Below are 12,023 nucleotides of genomic sequence, written 5' to 3'. Positions count from 1 at the left end.
GCAAGGAAGCAAAAAATAAGGTGTGGGTCCTAAACTCATAGAAATTATTTGAAAATGTTAAATATCATGTTAAATTTGATAAATTAGTTTGCTTATTGGATTGGGTTAATAGAAAAATTGTTTATTTTTTGAGTGGTCGGACTAGTTATGTTTCGAGCCTTAAAAGATTGACATTTTGGCAAAATTGCTAGTTTGATAGTATGAATGTTTGATTGAGTTTGTAATTGCATATTTGAGTCAAGAGTTATGAGAATGTTTAACTGAATGATATAATGTGTTCAGATATTAAGCTTATGTATGATTTAAACGCATGAGATATTTTTTATATTGTGCACTGAAATGGGGCTATTTATGTAACACCCCCTATCCGAGACCGTTGCCGGAGTCGACCACGAGGCGTTACCTGACTTAACTTACTAGTTCGGAGCATAAAAAAGTTGCTTTTAAAATTAATTCACTCACATTCAATCAATATGTCCCTAAAAGAAACCTCGAGACCCTAAAACATGCAACAAAAATGGTTCGGGTCCCAACCGGGAACATTAAAAATTTTTCGATTACTTAAACAAATAAAAATAATTTATTTCACTATTCACAATAAAACTGTTCACCTGCGCAGCAGTCACTAAATTAATTATAACTCGAGCTACGAAACTTGAAATTTAGATCCGTAAATTTTCCCTGAAACTACACTCATATATCTTTTACCATAAATATTTTAGAATTTTTGGTTCAGCCAATTAGTACATTTTATTAGTTAAAGTCTCCCCTATTTCACTGATTGACTGTCCTAACCTCTCATCACTAAAATTTAATTATCTCATTGTACAGACTTCATATGGTGTTCTCAATTGTTTCTACAAAAAAATAGACTAAATAATGAATCTAGAAATATAAATTAAAACTCATAAATATTTTTGTACAATTTTTAATGATTTTCCAAAGTCAAAACAAGGGACTTCAGAATCTATTCTGGCCTTGTCTCACTAAAATTCAAATATATCAGAATATAAAATTTCTTTATCCACACCGTTATTTTTCTATGAAAATAGACTTGATAATCTTTAATTCTATATATCATTCACTCTCTTCATTTTATACTATCCTTGGTGATTTTTCAAAGCCAAATCACTGCTGCTGTCCCAAAACTATCACCTAGGCATTCATAATACCAAACATATTCTTACTTAGCCATTTTAATAGCTAAAAATTATCGCATATTTATACATCATCCTTTAGCAATATCATAAGGACATACATTCAAAATGACTAAGTCCCTATACATGCCATGGCTCAAACATTGATCATCATAAAATACCAAGTTGTTGTTGTTGATAGTGTGAGCGTTCTCCGACGTCTTTAAGATCCCCGAATTAGCTTTGTAATACTATAAAAGAAGGAAAATAAAGGAAGTAAGAATAAAGCTTAGTAAGTTTACAAGAAAATAAATAACAACATTTAACACAAATAAATATACTCAAGTGTCATGATCTCTAATTTCCTCTTTACTTAATCTCTTACTCGTTCACTTACTTGTTTACTTAGATAACTCATGATTATAACTTACTCTTCTCTTGCTGAAATGTTGGTTCTCAATTAATAACATAATATGTTCTTAACTCTTATAACTCACCTGAATTTTCTATTTATGCTTTTACCTGAACTGTCATGGAACATAGTTTGTTTACTATCTCGTTGAGCCACATTGGAATAATAAGGATACTTGGGTCTCATATCTGATAATAACATGCCAAAGCCATGTCCCAGACATGGTCTTACATGGGATGTTTCCTGTACTGCCAATGCCATATCCCAGATATGGTCTTACATGGGAGTTCTCATATTGGTGCCCATGCCATGTCCCAGACATGGCCTTACGGGGGACCTCTCATCTCGGTGCCAACGCCATGTCCTAGACATGATCTTACATGGGACCTCTCATAATCTCAATGATGCCAATGCCATGTCCCAGACATGGTCTTACATGGGATCTCTTTACCCAAATGTCATGACATTTGTATCCGATACATTCCTTATGTTTCAACAGACTTTTAACACCGATTCTCATCATCTCATACTTGAGTCAACATTAAATAAATTCATGAAATAAATATATAATTGCTGGAAAATAACAACATTAATAATAATTATTAAAATATTGCATTTATTTACCATAAACTTAACTCGGTACAAAATTTGACCAAATCTAGCAACTTAGTCCTCTATCTTTTTCTTTCCTCAGTCTAACTCCGAATTTCATTCTTCTTGACATATAATAGAAATTTTAGTTTATTTAATACTCACATTCATCAAAACAATCCTTAACTCGAACTTTGGAAAAATTATGATTTTTCCCCTAAACTTCTACAAAATTACACTTTTTCCCCAAAGCTCGGAAATTAATTTTCATCTCTTATTCTTATGTTTTATGACATTCTGAACATTTCTTCCTTCTATGACAATATCAAATTCCCACTCTAGCATGTACTTATGAACATTAGGTATTTTTACCGATTGTGTCAATATACTCGTTTTCACTTAAAATCGACTAGCAAAAGTTGTTTAACATAATTTCAAGCTTCGTATTCTACCATAAAACATCAAAATAAACATATTTCACTTATGGGTATTTTTCCAAATATGAACCCTAGGTTAAATTATTGCTAATATAAGCTAAATCAAGTTACCGAGGTTTCAAAAACGTAAAGAACATTAAAAATGAGGCTTGGAATCACTTACTATGGAGCTTGGAAGCTTGAAAACCCTAACTATGACTTCCCCCTTGCTATTTTCGTTCACCATGGAGAAGATGAGCACATTTTGCCATCTTTTTCCCTTTTAATTCTTTTTATTACTAAATTACCAAATTGTCCCTAACTTAAATATTTCCTATTTCACTTATCTCATGTCCATTTTTGTCTACCAACTTAACCAATGGTCTAATTACCATATAAGAACCTCCAATTTAAAGTTTCATAACAATTGGACACCTCTAACATGTAGAACTCAACTTTTGCACTTTTTACAATTTAGTCATTTTGACTAAATTGAGTGCCCAAACGCCGAAATTTTTGAATGAAATTTTCACAAAATATAAGAAAAATAATTTTTTTCTCATTGGATTTGTGGTCCCGAAACCATTGTTCCGACTAGGCCCAAAATCAGGATGTTACAATTTATGCACAATGAAAATCTAAAAAGTATGTGAAATTGAACGTTATTGATTGATACCAACACAATGGTAATTTGAAAGATTTGAACATTCTTTCCATTTACTAAAAGTATGTTATTATTGAGGACATGCCGAGCATGTCAAATGAATGTGAAAATTATTGAGATATGATTACGTATGAGATGTGTTACATATTTCATATGCATTGGGTTGGGATTTTGTGGTTGACAGAGGAGTTTCGTGGAGTACTGGCGGCATATTATGTCCACATTATTCATAGTCAGTGTACTACACCTGGAATACCGAGGGGAATGGCGATTTATCACCTTTTTACTTGGAGCTTTTCTGTATTCTTACTGGTAGAATTTTCTGCTTATTGTTATCAATGGTTTTAACCACAATAGGCTTAAGCCCATAATGTTTTGGAGTTCGAATGACGAGTTCTGGGAACTCGTGGTGTCTAGCGGATGGTATGGGTAGGAACCTTTTTGCATTGCATTATGTGCACGACATATTCGAATGTTATTGATTTATGCTACGTATTGTATTTTTTTATTGAATGGTATCGAAATTAGTGATTGTCACTCGAATGAATGATGACCTATGCTCATACACTGTTTGACATCAATTTGATAATTCCTATGCAATGATATGAAATTCCTATGATGATTGTTTTTTCTGTTAATGCTAATATGTTTCACTGTATTTAATATTTATGTTTTTTTAAATAATTGTTCGATTCACACTAAGCTTTTCATAAGCTCACCCCTAATAGTGTTTAATTTTTCAGGTAAACCTCGAAATTAGGACCAGACTCGGTATTCAGAGAATCACCTTGTACCTCGAACTATTTTTTTAATAAGTATTAATCAGTCTCTATTGGTTTTGGTTTGTAATTTTTAATAACTTCTGGTCTATGGTTTGGTAACTTCTCTTTTTGGGATTTTTATATGCATGGATTACTCAAGCATAATAACCGGATCATGCATTATATTGGGCTTAAGTAAAATTTGGTATTGTTCCCTAGTTTCCACTGCATTCTAAAGGAACCATTTTTGAAAAACAAATTGATAAGGCAACTATGTTTCCAAAATGACTTGAAAAATGTTTTTTTGTTACATTAGTTTAACATCGAGATTTTTTTTCAAGAAGAGCGACAAGTAAATGATTTTTCTAAAACAACATTATCAAAATGAAATGAATCCTAAACATACATGACCTTATGAATGAATGCTATAGGAGTTTATTTAAAGTCTTCAAAAGTAACGTAAGTTAGCTTAGCCATTTTGGTGGCTAATGTAATCTTTTCAATCTAGCCATAACGTCTAAGCCAGGTTTGGGAGGTTACATTTAGTGGTATCAGAGTCTTGTTTCAAACCCTCAGACTGAGTTTTTAAATCTACTTAATTCAGCATGCTTGCATACATGAAAAAGGGGAAATTTGTGAAAAACAAACCATAGAGAGTTTTGAAAATGATATTCTACATAGAAAATTAGGTCCGAGACTCCGATGCCGGTTGCCATAGAAATGATACTGTTATGTTATAGGTAAACACTTGAGATATATTACTTTAGACATAGACCTGAAATAGTTAGTACTTAAATTTTCTTTGAAACTGTAAGATAGGAAATTGAAAATTGATTGAAGTTAGCTAATGATTTTTTTTTTTTGAAATTGTAGATCAAATTTAATATCATAGGATACATAATGAACAATCATAGAATGAGGAACCTTGGGGCTCAGTGTCGAGCTGCCAGGATGAGTCATCTGCTTTTCAAGGAATTGTGCCTAACCTTGAGACGAATGACGTCGTGATTGCGCATACTTCTAAAGGTGAAAACGAGGATGTTGGAGATGATGCAGTGTCCCAAGCGATATTGGGAGTCTTAGAAATGATTTTCAAGATTATGATTGAAAGGATTAATGTGCAGGGAGAGAGTAAACGCTTAAAGTGCAAGAGAAAGGAAAAGACTAAAATTTGAAAAAGGAGAGTGTCTACTTGCACTGGTCCAAATCGACGACCTTTAAAGTGGGCTAGAGGAGCCAGACCACAACGAAATGTTGTAGTAGTTATTACTAGAGAAATTGTTAGATCAACTAAGGTTTTGGTTTGTAGATATTATGGTAAGTGTCATCCAGTAGAGTTTCTGTTAAAATTTGGAATTTAGGTAAAGGAATTTATTAGTAAAGTTTCCCTAATTAGATCTGCAAGATATATGATGGGAATTTAAGAAAACGTATTGTCTGGAATTGTGTTAGAATCAGAGTTGCATAACGAAAGCTTGGTGTCCTGATTTGATGGAAAAGGGGTAACATATTTTATAATCAAGAAAATTTCGGGGACAAAAATTCTTTAAGGAGGAGAGAATTGTAACATGTCAAAAATTAGGGGTTAGTAGAATCAGGTTTGTGAATCAAGAGAGAATAATCATGCCTTAATTTTTAAGATTATCTATGAATTTTTAGGAAATAAATGAGGTATTGGTTTGTTGGATAAGTGTTAGTGAAACATTCCTTGAAACCCAAGTTCAAATCCCTTCTCTCTCACCATTTTTATTATTTTTCAAAATTTGTCATAAACCCTAGTATACACAATGCCTTGTTTTTAAATAAATATTGTATAATTATTTCAAGAATGTAAAACAAACCTAATAGTTAAAAGAAATATAATAAATCAGGAAAATTAAATGAGGTCCTAAGTTTGAATCATTTCCCTTACGAAATAATTTAATTTTTTGCAAAAATCCCTTGTTTTTAATGTGTGTGCCACCCAAGCCTTGTAACCCAAGGTATAAATGCTTATTTTTCACAAATAATCAACCTTTAATCCTCCTCCTCATTGCCCTAGTCGTTCATCTCCTCCTCTCCCTCTCTTTGATTTTATTTTTTTCCTTTCCTCCATTAATGTCATCACTTACACCTCCTATTTTACAATCTCTTTCTTTTTCTTTTTGCGTCAATATTGTGCACCATCTTTGTAACACCCCTAACCCGTATCTATCATCGAAATAGGGTTACAAAGAATTACCAGAGTTTTCAAATCAAACGAACAAAGATTTCAAACATTTCAAATCATATCGATAATCATATTAAAACCAATCTTAATCATACTTGTTTTCCCTTATATGATCCCCCAAGGCCCTAAAAACACGTTAGAAACAAATCGAGACTAAATTGGAAACTCAAAGTATTTTTCAAAAATTAGCTAAAATTTACAGCACTGCAAGGGTCACACGGTCATGTGGACATTCAAAGTAGGAACACACGGTCGTGTTCTATCCCGTGTCCGTGCCCATGTACCTCATTGACTTGGGTCACATAGCCAAGCCACATGCCCATGTGCCTAGCCGTGTACCCTTCGAAATAACTTCACACGCCCATGCGCCAGGCCGTATACTAAGCCGTGTAACAACCTGAGTTGCAACCCTTTGAAAGCTATAAGAGACACACGGCCGTGTTGCCTGGCCGTGTGTCACACACGGTTGAGACGCACGCCCGTGTCTCTGCCTCTGTAGGCGAAAAATAGGCTATTTTCAATCCATTTTTCTCACCCAACAAGACATGCACCTACAAGCACATTTGCACACAATTACCAGTCATAACAAGGCACCAAAATCATGCATATTCTAGCTATATAAATGTGATATAATAATATACAACCAATATGCCCAAGGGCACTTCAATGATTACATCAAAACATACCAAATGGTGCTAACCAAGCCATTCAAATACTAGCATTAACATTCATATATACCATTCACAATAAAGTACCAATTCACTACATTTCTAAACAAGACACATGTCATAAATAATATGCAAATTCATTACTAACATTTCATCTTCCATCATTCAAACACCTAACCAAATACAATTTCTAGCATAACAACTTAAATTCATCAAGTCAAAAGATACATATGTACAACCTAGAAAACAAAGTGTCCAAACGCACAACTTACTGATCCACTTTTATACCAAAATGGACTAGACACATATACATATATACTTATATCCACATATACATGCCACAATCCCAAAAGAGTTCAAAAGCTACTAACGATGATGGATAGTGTGAGTTGAAGTTTTGATCCGTCCCAAGTCAGCAAAAGTAATATACAAAACGACACATAAACTCGTACAAGCTTATAAAACTTAGTAAGTACATAGCAATTTATTTAACTTAACATTAAATGATTGCACCCTATTTTACTTAATAAATGTTATCGAAACGTAACCACGACACGAAAGTCATATCAAGAGTACCGATGTACAACAAGGGCATATAAGTACGATCAGGGGTACCGAAGTACAATAGGGGCACGTAAGTGCGATCAGGGGTATATTTATATAATAATTAACTACTTGATTATAAAATACAAATACATAAGGAAATCAAATGATATAATTTAATTACTACGAACTTACATCGACCCTATCGCGAAGGAGTACGATAGACTAATCCACCATTTTCGCCTTCCCTCGATTTAAATCCGGTTGAGATCAATCTTGATCTAAATAAATAAATTCAACCAATTTAATAATTATTCTATTCAATTCAATCCAAATTCACATGTTAGAAAAATTACACTTTTGCCCCTACATATTTCATTTCTTTTCAATTTAGTCCCAAAGCTTAATAAATGAAATTCATGCAAATCCATGACTAACTCAAGCTAGCCAAATTTCATATAGGTCCCTGTCATGTCATAAAATTCATTATTTCAATATTTACATAATGAACTTTTCACATTTTTTTAATTTAAACCCTAATTGACATTTTCAACAAAATTCACTTTACAAAAGTTGTTTATCTAACAACATATGTTCATTTTCTTCCACAAAACATCAAATTTACATTATTTCATTCATGGTAACACCCTATACTTTTAACAATTTTGCAAATTAGTTCTTGGGCTAGCTAGATTAAGCTACAACGACTTCAAAAACGTAAAAATCATTAAAAACAAAGTTAAAATTTTTACCATGCAATCCCAAAAGCTCAACCAAACTTTCAAACTCCAAAATGGGATTTTCCAAGCCAAATTTCGGTGGAGAAGAAAGCTCATGAAGATGAGCACTAAATTTTCTATTATCTGCTTTATGATTAATTTACTAATTACCATTTTAACCATAGTTTTTTACCTTTAAAATTTAACTAAACCATGCCCATTTTTGTCCATTAACCATATAAATGGTGTAATTAAAACATAAAACCTCCAACTATTTAAATTCATAGCTAATAACTCCCTTTAATAAATAGAACTCAAGTTTTGCACCTTTTGCATTTTAATACTTTTTTATCGAATTAAGCATGCAAACGGTAAAATTTCTTAACAAAATTTTTATACGATGCTACTAACATGTTGTAGGCATTAAAATAATAATTAAATAGATATTCACACATCAAATTTGTGCTCCCAAAACCACTGTTTCGATTCCACTAAAAATGGGCTGTTACAATCTTTTGCTGTAATTTATCCTCATCTAAATTAGCGCCAAATCTAAAATCTTGAACCCCAACATCGATCCCGAACATTGCCAAGAAAGGGTCATTGTTGTTTCTCTCAACTAGCTTGGGTAAAATCTATTTTCTCTTCAATTTCTTGATAAATCTTGTCAATTAAAAACAAAAATTTCTAGATCTGGAATTTTGGGGATCTTAAATGATTTCAAATTTATTTTTCCAAATTTTAATGAAATCTCAAACTATTTTCAAATTCAGCCCCAATTTCGGCCACCATTGGTGGTGATGTGTGCGCCTATGTGCAAGAAAGGGGATTGATTTGTTTCTTGGTTCTTGCCATATTTTTATAGCATTATATTGTGTTCTTGAGCCCTCCTAATCAATTTTCAATCACATGTTAATTAGAGAGAGATGTTATTGGTCAATTGGCCATTCGAATATCACAATTCGGGAGGTCTAACTGCAATTAATTGTAAACTAGTTTGTTGTTTCGACAAAGTTGTTGGGAAAAGGTTATGGATTGATTAAATGAGGGATTTTAATCAATATTTGGTACTAATTTTCTAGCATATGTGTTAGGTGCTAACCAGAGCACCTCAAATCAACCGGAAAGTCGAAATTCGCTCATGTGCGATGATCGGTTGGAACCCATACGTGGGTGTTTAAATGATGCTTAAGAGATGAATTAATTGAATTTATACAAAATTTTGGTTTAGGTTCATTTAAGGATTTATAAAGGAAAATTGGTAGATTCGCTAGTGTGCTGCAATGAAGCAAAAAATAAGGTGTGAGTCCTAAACTCATAAAATTGTTTGAAAATGTTAAATATCATATTATATTTGATAAATTAGCTTGCTGATTGGATTGGATTAATAGCCAAATTATTGATTTTGTGAGTGGTCGGACCAAGTATGTTTCGAGCCTTAAAATATTGACATGTTGGCAAAATTGCTAGTTTGATAGTATGAATGTTTGATTGAGTTTGTAATTGCATATTTGAGTCATGAGATATGAGAATGTTTGACTAAATGATATAATGTGTTCAGATATTAAGCTTATGTATGATTTAAACGCATGAGATATTTGTTATATTGTGTACTAAAAAATGAGTTATTTATGCATAATGAAAATCTGTAAAGTATGTGAAATTGAACGATATTGGTTGATACCAACACAATGGTAATTTGAAAGATTGGAACATTCTTTCCATTTACTAAAAGTATGTTATTATTGAGGACTTGCTGAGCATGTCAAATGAATGTGAAAAGTATTGAGATATGATTATGTATGAGATTGTGTGACATATTTCATATGCATTCGGTTGGCATTTTCTGGTTGATGAGAGAGTTTAAGGAGTACCGCGCATATTATGTCGCATTATTATTCGTAGTCGATTAATCGCACATGGAATACTAGAAGGAATGGCGATTTATCGCATTTTTACTTGCAGCTTGTCTACATTCTTACTGGTAGAATTTTCTGCATTTTATTATCAGTGGTTTTAACCACAACGGGCTTAAGCCCAAAATGTTTTGGAGTTCATATGACGGGTTCTAGAGAACTCGTGGTGTCTAGCGTATGGTATGGGTAGGAACCTTTTTGCATTGCTTCATGTGCATGACATATTCGAATGTTATTTATATATGCTACGTATTATATTTTTTTCTATTGAATGGTATCGAAATTAATGATTGTCACTCGAATGAATGATGACCTATGCTTATACACTGTTTGACATCAATTTTGCTATGTAATGATTTGAAGTTCCTATGATGGTTGTTTTTTCTATTAATGCTAATATGTTTCACTGTATTCGATATTTATGTTTGTTTAAATAATTGTTCGACTCACACTGAGCTTTTCATAAGCTCACCCCCAATAGTGTTTAACTTTTCAAGTAAACCTCGAAATTAGGACTGGACTCGGCATTTGGAGAATCACCTTGAACCTCGGATTATTTTTTTAATAAGTATTAATCAGTCCCTATTGGTTTTGGTTTGTAATTTTTAATAACTTCTGGTCTATGCCTTGGTAACTTTTCTTTTTGGGATTTTTTCATGCATAGATTACTTAAGCATAATAATCAGATAATGCATGACATCGGGCTTAAGAAAAATTTGATATTGTTCCCTAGTTCTCACTGCATTGCAAAGGAACTGTTTTTGAAAAACAAATTGATAAGGAAACTAAGTTTCCAAAATGACTTGAAAAATAGTTTTTTTGCTATATTAGTTTAACATCGAGTTTTTTTTTCAAGAAGAGGAACAAGCAAACTGTTTTTCTAAAACAACACTATCAACAATAAAATGAATGAATGATTTTAAGCTAACTCAAAGTACAACTACGATTTTCTCTAAAATGAGTTTATTTAAATTCTTCAAAAGTAACGTAAGTTAGCTTAGCCATTTTGGTGGCTAATGTAGCCTTCTCAATCTAGTCATAAAGTCTAGGTTGGGTTTTGGAGGTTACAATTCTATAAGAAGTATATCGAGAATTGGCATCATTGAAAAATTACTTACCAACGCGTGAACTATGTCTCATACCAGAGTTGGAAACATTTTTGGATTACATGGATTGGTTCAGGCATAATGGTAATTCGTATCTACTATCGACTTCAGTAAGGAATAGGCAACGTCGCCGTATGAGGGCAAGACAAGGACCCATCAATCCTAGGTTGGGAGATGATGTGTCGAAGGGATCAACATTTGCTCTATCTCCATAGGAGGACCCAATTTTTGTGCAAACCCCTATTGCATGTAAACAACTAATGCATTGTGCAAGTGTACACGTCATTCAAGTAATAAAGTGATAAGTAAGTATCGTCTCCACAGGGATCAAAATTTGGTAAGAAATTAAGTAAGTTATTATAATCCTAGTGACTATACTGAATAACAGGAAATATTCTCAAGTTGAATAAGATATTGAATAATGAATTAATAAAATCAAATGCAAAAAAAAAAAGAATTGATATGGCAAATAAAATGTTGTGGCAAATTACAGAGAAAAGCAAGAGTGTTTCTGCTGCTAAATGAATAACGTTGGAATTATTCAGGTGAAATGTTCAAATCAAAATAATGGCATGGCAAAATATTGTGTAATCTATGTCCCAGAGAATCAATATTGTGATCTACCTCTGTCGATAGCTAGATCTTAAGCTAGAAATCTAAGTTATTATATGTCTACAGAACTCTGGATTAATAACCATAATGAACATTCTTCTCTGTACAACTCGCAACATCTAAGTATATTTAACCTTTTCAGAATTAAAAATATTTAAAAACACAACACACAATACTATGTCTAGAGCTTGCATGCTTGTATTTAAAATAAGCATAAATTGAATGAAACAGTGATAGAGACAATCTCTAATCATGGGCATTAAATGTAAT

This window comes from Gossypium raimondii, chromosome 10 (genome assembly GCF_025698545.1).
Source record: "Gossypium raimondii isolate GPD5lz chromosome 10, ASM2569854v1, whole genome shotgun sequence".
Taxonomy (NCBI): domain Eukaryota; kingdom Viridiplantae; phylum Streptophyta; class Magnoliopsida; order Malvales; family Malvaceae; genus Gossypium; species Gossypium raimondii.
Note: the sequence above shows the minus strand (reverse complement) of the source record.